This window comes from Lolium rigidum, unplaced genomic scaffold (assembly GCF_022539505.1).
Source record: "Lolium rigidum isolate FL_2022 unplaced genomic scaffold, APGP_CSIRO_Lrig_0.1 contig_34027_1, whole genome shotgun sequence".
NCBI lineage: Eukaryota > Viridiplantae > Streptophyta > Magnoliopsida > Poales > Poaceae > Lolium > Lolium rigidum.
Window position 1 is genome coordinate 118,305 of NW_025900256.1, and position 8,262 is coordinate 126,566.

General features: G+C 38.0%; 1 long non-coding RNA gene across 1 annotated transcript; it reads right to left on the reverse strand.

The window, feature by feature from the left end:
* Positions 1–2,444: 2,444 nt before the first annotated feature.
* On the reverse strand, positions 2,445–3,131 carry LOC124681102. The gene is made up of 3 exons (XR_006995721.1): positions 3,018–3,131; positions 2,599–2,837; positions 2,445–2,496 (listed from the first exon to the last, which is right to left on the reverse strand). It is a non-coding gene; the product is annotated as an uncharacterized LOC124681102 (long non-coding RNA).
* Positions 3,132–8,262: the final 5,131 nt, after the last annotated feature.

Here is an 8,262-nt window from a genome sequence, read left to right on the forward strand (position 1 = left end):
GAAAAATGAGGCAGAGAGAGAGAGAACGGAGCTAGGGTTTCGTTCATGGCCTTTATACGGCGCTCACGGTCGATGATGGTCACGAGAGCCCACCCAGGCGGCCGGGACGTGGCTCTCCCCATCGTGCTGGCGTCCTCGCGCGCGTCGACGGTGGCGAAGACGAAGACGAGGACTTCGTCTTCAGTCTTATCTGCTCGAAGAGGTATGGGCTGGTGTTTGGGCCGTGGTGGGCTGAGGCTGTTGGGCTACTAGTGGGCTACACGGCCAGGTAAGGTCCTTTTCTCTTTTCCCTTTCTATTTTCATTTCTTGTTTTCCTTTTCTATTTTTTATTCTGTTTTAAATCCAATTCAAATTATTTTATACCCTGCAGGTAATTTATACTTTGAACATTTTATGACTAAATAAAGGGCCATTGTATTTCTGAGTTATTCTGGAATAACCATTTAACATAAGTGAGCTTGATTGTAAATTTTGATTAAGCATGATTTTATGCATTATTTTAATTTCCTTTTTCTTGTGTATCAATTTTACTTTGAATGATTATGGTTGATGCTTTCAACTCAAAGTATTTCAGAGATTGTTCTTAGGGCTTGGTTTCTATTTGAGGAATTGGTCACTTACACATGATTTTATGTGAGTACCAATGTATTAGGGTTTATAGTTTCTATTATAACCCCCTTATTAGGGTTAATACTATAATTATCTTTGAAAGTATATGAGTAAGTATTTTTTACATTATGGTTGATCTTGGTTACAAGGATAAATGGTTGATCACCACACATGGTTTTAAGTAAGGTTTTAACACTAGGTTATTCTTAAGTTCCATAATTAAGTATAATATTTGATGAGGTTGCAATACTAGGGTTCTAACTAACTTCTCTTAATGGCATTTGATTTGGAACTTAAATGTGGTCTAGGTTTTAATCTCCCTATGTATGATGATATAATTATTTAGGGTTTAGTCTCCACTATCCAGGACAAGATGGTTTACTTGCTTTATGGTTGGGGTTCTCCTTTAGTTACTAAGGACTTGCGAATTGGTTTTATCTTCTACCAATAGATTTCTATTATTATCCTTAATTTATCATTACAGTAACTAAAGTGGTTATGGTTCTTTTTATAGTTAACTTTGGTTATAATGATGAATGGTTTCTCACCATATAAAGTATAGAGTTTAACTCTAAGGTTTGGGCACCGCTAGGAATCGGCATCCGATCCTAGCTTCCCATCGGACCCCTGGAGAGACGTACGATTTGGCCTGCCTTGAACGTCCGATGGATTTGTGGGCCTGATAGTTTGCATGCAGAAATTCTCAGCGTTCTTTTAGGTAACTGATCCCAATCAGGTGTGTTCTACGATTACCTACTCCGATTTGAATTACCTCTATTATTTCATATGAAATAAATTACGTATACTATTTGGAAGCAAATCTTGTTTCTTGTTATATTATTTCGAGAACAGAAATATTATTTCTGTGATATATGCCAAAATATTTTACCCTTCCAATGGAGCAGGATGGTATTGCCTCCATCGATCCTTCCAACATACTAATATGAATTTTGTTTCCAGCAGGAAAATATTTATTATGTCTGCTTCAAAAGAATTGGCAATGTTGCTTCAAAATAATAAATATTTGCTACCATCAATTGAAGAATTTGCTTCATTGACAAAACTTTTCAGTCTGATAAAAAAAATTGACAAACGCCTCCACAAATTTCTTTACAATTTTTTGAAGGCTAGTGGCAAGTGTTTCCGTTCATTATGCTACTTAATTTCTACTTGCTTCATGTTTGCTTCCATAAAAAATACATGTCGTATGTGGTTAGGCTAGGCGCCGTCTAGGAAAATGCAGATGTCACCGCTCGATGATGACCATGCTTCCTTCCAATGGTGGTCGTGCTTCATTCAGATGGGGGCCGTGCTTCATCAGATGCCACTGGCTGATTTTGACATGCTTCCTTCCGATGGTGATCTTGTTTGATCCTGATGGTGGTCGATGGTGGTCTTGCTTCATTTTGATGGTGGCCATGCTTCTTGGAGATGGTGGAAGTGCTTCCTTCTACTGCCCAATGATGTGCGGGGATTGCGGCATGGGCAGGGAGACGCTTCAACATGAAGGCCTAGTTGACAATGAAGTGGACATGTTCACGAGATGCATTAGAAAAGGATTACACGAATTTAAAGGATATAAGAAGATTGTGACGTAGGTCAATAGCAATTACCTGCTTCCTCCGATGGTGGCCATGCTTCATTCAGATGGTACCCGTGCTTCATCAGATGCCACCGACTGATTTTGCCATGCTTCCTTACCATGGTGATCTTGTTTCATCCTGATGGTGGTTGCGCTTCGTCAGACACCAATGGCTGATTCTGCCTTGCCTACTTCCGATGGTGGTCTTGCTTCATTTTGATGGTGGCCATGCTTCTTGCAGATGGTGGAAGTGATGCACAGGGATTGGAGCGGCATGGGCAGGGAGACACTTCAACATGAAGGCCTAGTTGACAATGAAGTGGACATGTTCAGGAGATGAATTAGAAAAGGATTACATGGATTTAAAGGATATAAGAAGATTGTGACCTAGGTCACTAGCAATTACTTGCTTCCTCCTGTGCATATATTTAAAGTAGACAAGTGGAAGCACCCTCCAGCCTGCTGGAAACCCACGGGAGTATAATCAGGTATGTACCAAAGTTCGTCATCAGTGTGAAACTAGAAGCACATATTTTAGAGCAAGGAATTAGTTCCCTCTCAATATAACCAATCTGTACTGCAAGTGTAGATATTTCCAAGTACAACGGTAGTACTATATGAACATAACTCATCGCTGATGGAAACCTGCAAAAGTATAAAAATCAAATTGGGTATGCTTCCCATAGCATGTGGTCGCATCTTCGTTTGATGTGCAAACCAGTTTGCTCTGAATCTAATTATTTATTTATCTTGTCATCTTATACACATTGATATTATCATGGATTGATAAAAACAACTGTAGTCTGCAGGTGGCAAAAGACATACCTGAACACAAAAGAGTATAGATTGCTTCTAGGGAACAAATTTCCCAAATTTCCACCGTGATCTGAGAAGAAATAGGATAGACAATATCCAAGGTGGTGGAGTACCACAAGCCTACTGTCAGTATCATCGGCTTGTTGTCGTCGCTGCAAAGATGGATCGGACAAGTAGGCAATGAGGAAGGAGAATCTCTCGCCATGGCTGTTGAGCTTCCTCGCCGACAGTTTGTGACGTAGGTCACATGCAGTAGATCGAGTGTACGTAGCCTCTAGGGCGCCGCTGATCCACCAAGCCGCCTCCCAACCAACCACGCCGGCCGCCGGCAATTAGGGATGCCCTGACAACGATTTCTCGTGGCGCAACGGCATAGGTGGTGGCGCAGGACTCGATCTTGGCCAGGGAAGGTGGAGATGCGGTGGCGAGAGGAGTGGCGGCGCGGTGGGGAGACCGGAGGCGACGAGCAGCATGCCGATTTGGGAGGATCACGAACCTGACGGAAATTCTGTGGGTGGAGGTGGGTAAGGTGCGGGGTTAACGGGCCTAATTTTTTTTCCGTGAGATGCAAAGTGGAATAAGGTCCGTGCGATGGAATAGATATTGACGGGAATGGATTGGTCCGATGATTTGCTTTCCATCGGGCTACGATGTGGAGTGTTTACCCTAAGGTTTTCTTATGTTCTTTAATTGAGGAATAAGTGTAGTATACATTTGGTAGGATTCTATTTATGATCACCAAGTGATTCATAAGTTAAGATTGAGATATAAACCTGTATTTGATTACTAGTAATCTCCCTATAATTTCATGTGGAAAATGATACCTACTTATCATATAGTATTAAATTATGGCTTACTTTTCTACTTTTCCAAAGCATGGTCATGGAATATACATGATCAGCTTGTTCATAATATATCTACCTCTAGTTCTTAGGGTTTTATTATTATTACTCACTTTATAATGATCAAGGTTTGGCTTCCTAAGTTATCTCTCATGGAATGGTTTCTCACTTCCATGATCAGGCATAGTCTTGATCAACTAGGATATAACAATTCTATTTTACTTTCTTGGATGGGACTACTATGGTTGCCTCAATAATTTATATCCCAGGAGAATGCCTGAGATAATAACTTATAGTTCTACTTAAGGGATGATGATTTAATCATCAGGACATATGGATAGTTTTCTCCCTCAAATTCAAGTGTTGCCTCAACTAACTTGAGTGTAACACTATAGCTTGAGCTCTCTTTCATAGGAATAGTTATTCTAGGGTTTATGGTGTACTCACAATATCTCAATAGGTAGCAAGTCTAAAACTCTACTTGGCTATCTTGGTTGAATTAATATCTTCCTTACTTTATCAATTCATGAATATGGTATTATTCCATGTGATATTAGGTTATCTCACCACTCCAAGGGAAATGGTTTTCAACCTAATACTTTAGTTCAAAGGTTGTCCTTTATTCTTAAATAGGTAAAGCTTGGATTAGTATGAATGGTCTCTCTCATTTTGGGAATGACTTGAATAATACTCTAGGGTTCCTCTTGAAGATAATGTTTTGATCATATGGATATTTATATCCAAGGTTTGTCATTGCTTCCTTAAATAAAATAGGACTCTCACCTCTTTAGGTTTGATGTAAAGCTATTTGTAAAAGAGAGGAATATATACTTCTTGAGTGGATCTCCTTGTGATAACTCCAATGTGGAAGCGGAATGAATACCATGAGGTTTCATGGTAGGATCATAGATTAGTCTTAGGACATGGAAAAGATAAGTGAAGAATGGTTTCACCATTTATTGTTACTTGATTTCCAAATAGATGTATGTTCATATGTTATGGCAAGGAATATCATGTTGTGATCTTTAATAAGATCAAGTAGTTGATCCTTGATTAATAAGTTCTTGTATTGATTTTAATTCCATTTGATCTAACCGCTTAGATCAAATTATCTCTACCCAAAACAAGATTTTAGCAAAGTCACATTGAGGTTTATAGCGCTTGACTTGATGAGCTACTTCAGTTCCACCAAGGTCAAGTGAAACTTCGATTCTCGTGGCTTGTTTTACTTTAAAACATGAAAATTCCCCAGATTTTCTATGCATGAATGCAATGCACACTTCTGTTTCCTCTATTTTTGTAACCCCATTACCTGGGATATTACAGTCTCCACCCCTTAAACTAAACTTCGTCCTCGAAGTTTGAACTCTCTCACGTTTCCGGAGTGTGGATCTGACTTGTGCAGACTACGACTTTTCTCGAACTCCGTATTGATCTTACTGGATATCATTGAATATATCTCTTGTCCAGATTCTTCCTGGAATCCATTAAGGTTTGTCTCTGAACAATGGCTTCTTACTTCAATTCCATGATTTCTTTCCATATTATAATCTTGTTTCCTTTCTCATTGAATATTCAATGGTCGAGACTTCTTCTGATGCTTCTAGTATTAACTGAGGGCTAATTTGATAACATACTTCTAATTGGTAAATAGGTCTTTGTTTTCCCTTACTACCAAAACTGCAATAATGGTACTTGGTAAGGTACTTACCATGGAAATGGTTTTGATGGTTTCTTTTACTAAGAATGGGTTAGACTCATTTAGTATATCCAATCATGGATTATAGTTGATAGCTATAACTATTTTGGCTCCTTTAGGTTCCATGAAAGGAATCTTTCAAATGGACTTTAGTTTTGGTATAGTCAATATCCTTCAGTCTTTAGCCTTCTCGTGGTGTATTTTGTCTACAGTATCTTCTTCATCCAACTTCATTAAACTTAGCTGACTTGAGCTCTCGTACTTCTGAGTAGATATTACTCACTTTCTCAAGTTATAGTCCACTTCTTACTTTCTCGAGGTATAAACCTCGGATTCTGGTCTGACATCCTTCTGAAAGTAGTGTTCGACAATCTTATGAAAATAAGATCGAGCTTCCTCTCAGTTCAGACCTTCTTCTTCTATCTTGCTCAAAATATTGAGTTATTGTACATCCAACTCAATCTTTACTCTACCCCTTAGAGTTTTCTTATGTTTTTCAACTCCTTTTCTTCCAACTATTGGACTTATGATTAGAATATTGGTCTAGGTCTAGTTTATGGTTTGTACTCTTCTAAGGTCTTGCGAAGAATATCTGTGGTGTATCCACTCAATTTGTGCACATCCGACATAAATCCTTCGACTAAATGTTTATAAGTCTTAATTATTTGACTGGCAAGATTTTATTTGTTCTACCAGTTGTGGTTTATCTTATACCAACTGTGGTTTATTTGATATCAGTGTGAGTTATTGGATACCAACTGTGGCTATTTGTTATCTAAAAAATGGATTCTATTTAGGTTCTGATCAATTGGTCGGGACATCTTCCTTTATCTCGCAGTATTGATCCTATACCAACTGTGGTCTTCTGATACCAACTGTGGTCTTATTATATCTGCTATGATTTCATATATCATCTTCCTTCATTCAGGGTTTATTTTGCAAGAAAACCACTATGAATATAGTATCCAAAGTGATTTCCCATGCATTCCCTCTTCCATAATGATTATGGTTCTACTTATACTTCTCCATAGTCATCATATTTCTCACCTTCATGCTTCTTCCTTACTAAAGTACTCCTCTGTTGAGGTAAAGCATGAATTTTGATTGGCGCTTCCTTCAGAGTTTTGTGGTTGCTTCCCACAATTTTACTACCTTCTTCTGAGGAACCTTTATCTTATCTTCAAATTCTTCAGAATTTGTCACTTCCTCACACGAATACTATTACCCTCTAGATCTATAACATCAAGTAGGAACTTGATATTGCAACATACATTTGCATATCAAAGTCAAACTTCATGTATGGATCTAGTCAAACAATAAAAATCCAATAAAATCCAAGAAGATTCAGCTTTGTGTTTATAGTACACACCATCATAAGCCTGAATAAGATAGTTCAGTAAGACATCTCTAAACATCAGGCTCTGATGTGTAGTATATAACACCACATAAGATAGGTTTATTTCGTGATACTTAGCACGAATATATGGAATTCTACTATTTGTCTCAACCTTTACCTTAATTGCACATTTGCAATGAGATAAACTTGAAACAAAGTAGGCTAGGATAGTTAAAGTTAATCTAATTTTCTCTGGAAGTACTACTTAACTTCCATTTTGTTGAGGACTATCTCACATGATATGTCGAGGTTCTAACATTGCTACTCTAAACACATAGTATGGAAATATAGCTCCTATACTTCCAAGTGTTTATATTATCATAAGACTATGGTCATGATGTGCTTGGCACACTTCCCATGGTTTTGGAACACAAATCTAGCACTATTATTGAACAACTGGCTTCTTATTATTCTCCTCCTAACTGTTTATGATGTTCTATTCCATCACATAATGATTCTCAGGTGAATCTTATATGATTACTATCCCTACCATGTATGTAGACATATTTTATTCCAATCACTCTTCCCTGTCTCCCATGATTGACTCATCATGGTCTATACTACCTTATAAGACTTATATTTATCACTTACTATCAAATGTTTCACAAGTTTGGATAGATTTTACTTACCCATTACTTGTATTGGTTTACACCTTCTAATAGGATATCTTGCTTATCATTGTTACTTGATATAACTCCTATTACAGTTCTGGATAACTCTTACTTAATCATAACATATGTTGGTACACATCTTCCAATAGGATAGCTTCCTTATGGTTGTATCCTCTCTTTGGACTACCATGTATTGTATACCAACTGTGATCTGCTCATCTATTGTTTGAAGGACTTAATGGTATGCTACATACTTGGGATTAACTAACTAAATTCACTTAGGAAGGATAGGTAAGAAGGTTGACTCAAGTGTGTCAGGATTATTCTCAAGTGAATATCCATCTCAAGTCATAAGAAGCATTTGGTTTAGCATAGTTGGCTTAGCTAATACAACTTCCTATAGACACTACCAATCCTATCGGTCTCCTTTAAAGGGTTTTAATCCTAGGGTCAAAGCATTTGCTCTGATACCAACTGTGGTGACCCGACATGCCACTGCATGGTGTAGTATGCAAATCTGATATAACACCAATGAAACACCGTTCCACTAGTATTATATCGCTCAGAGTGGTACAACAGAAACATATGCGGGTCCAAGGCATGTCTATAGAATTACAACATTGACTCTGTTACATAAGATCATCACGGCCTCCTACTTTACAATGAGGTAAAACTGCAAATAAACTCCAGAAGAACGACTCGTAGT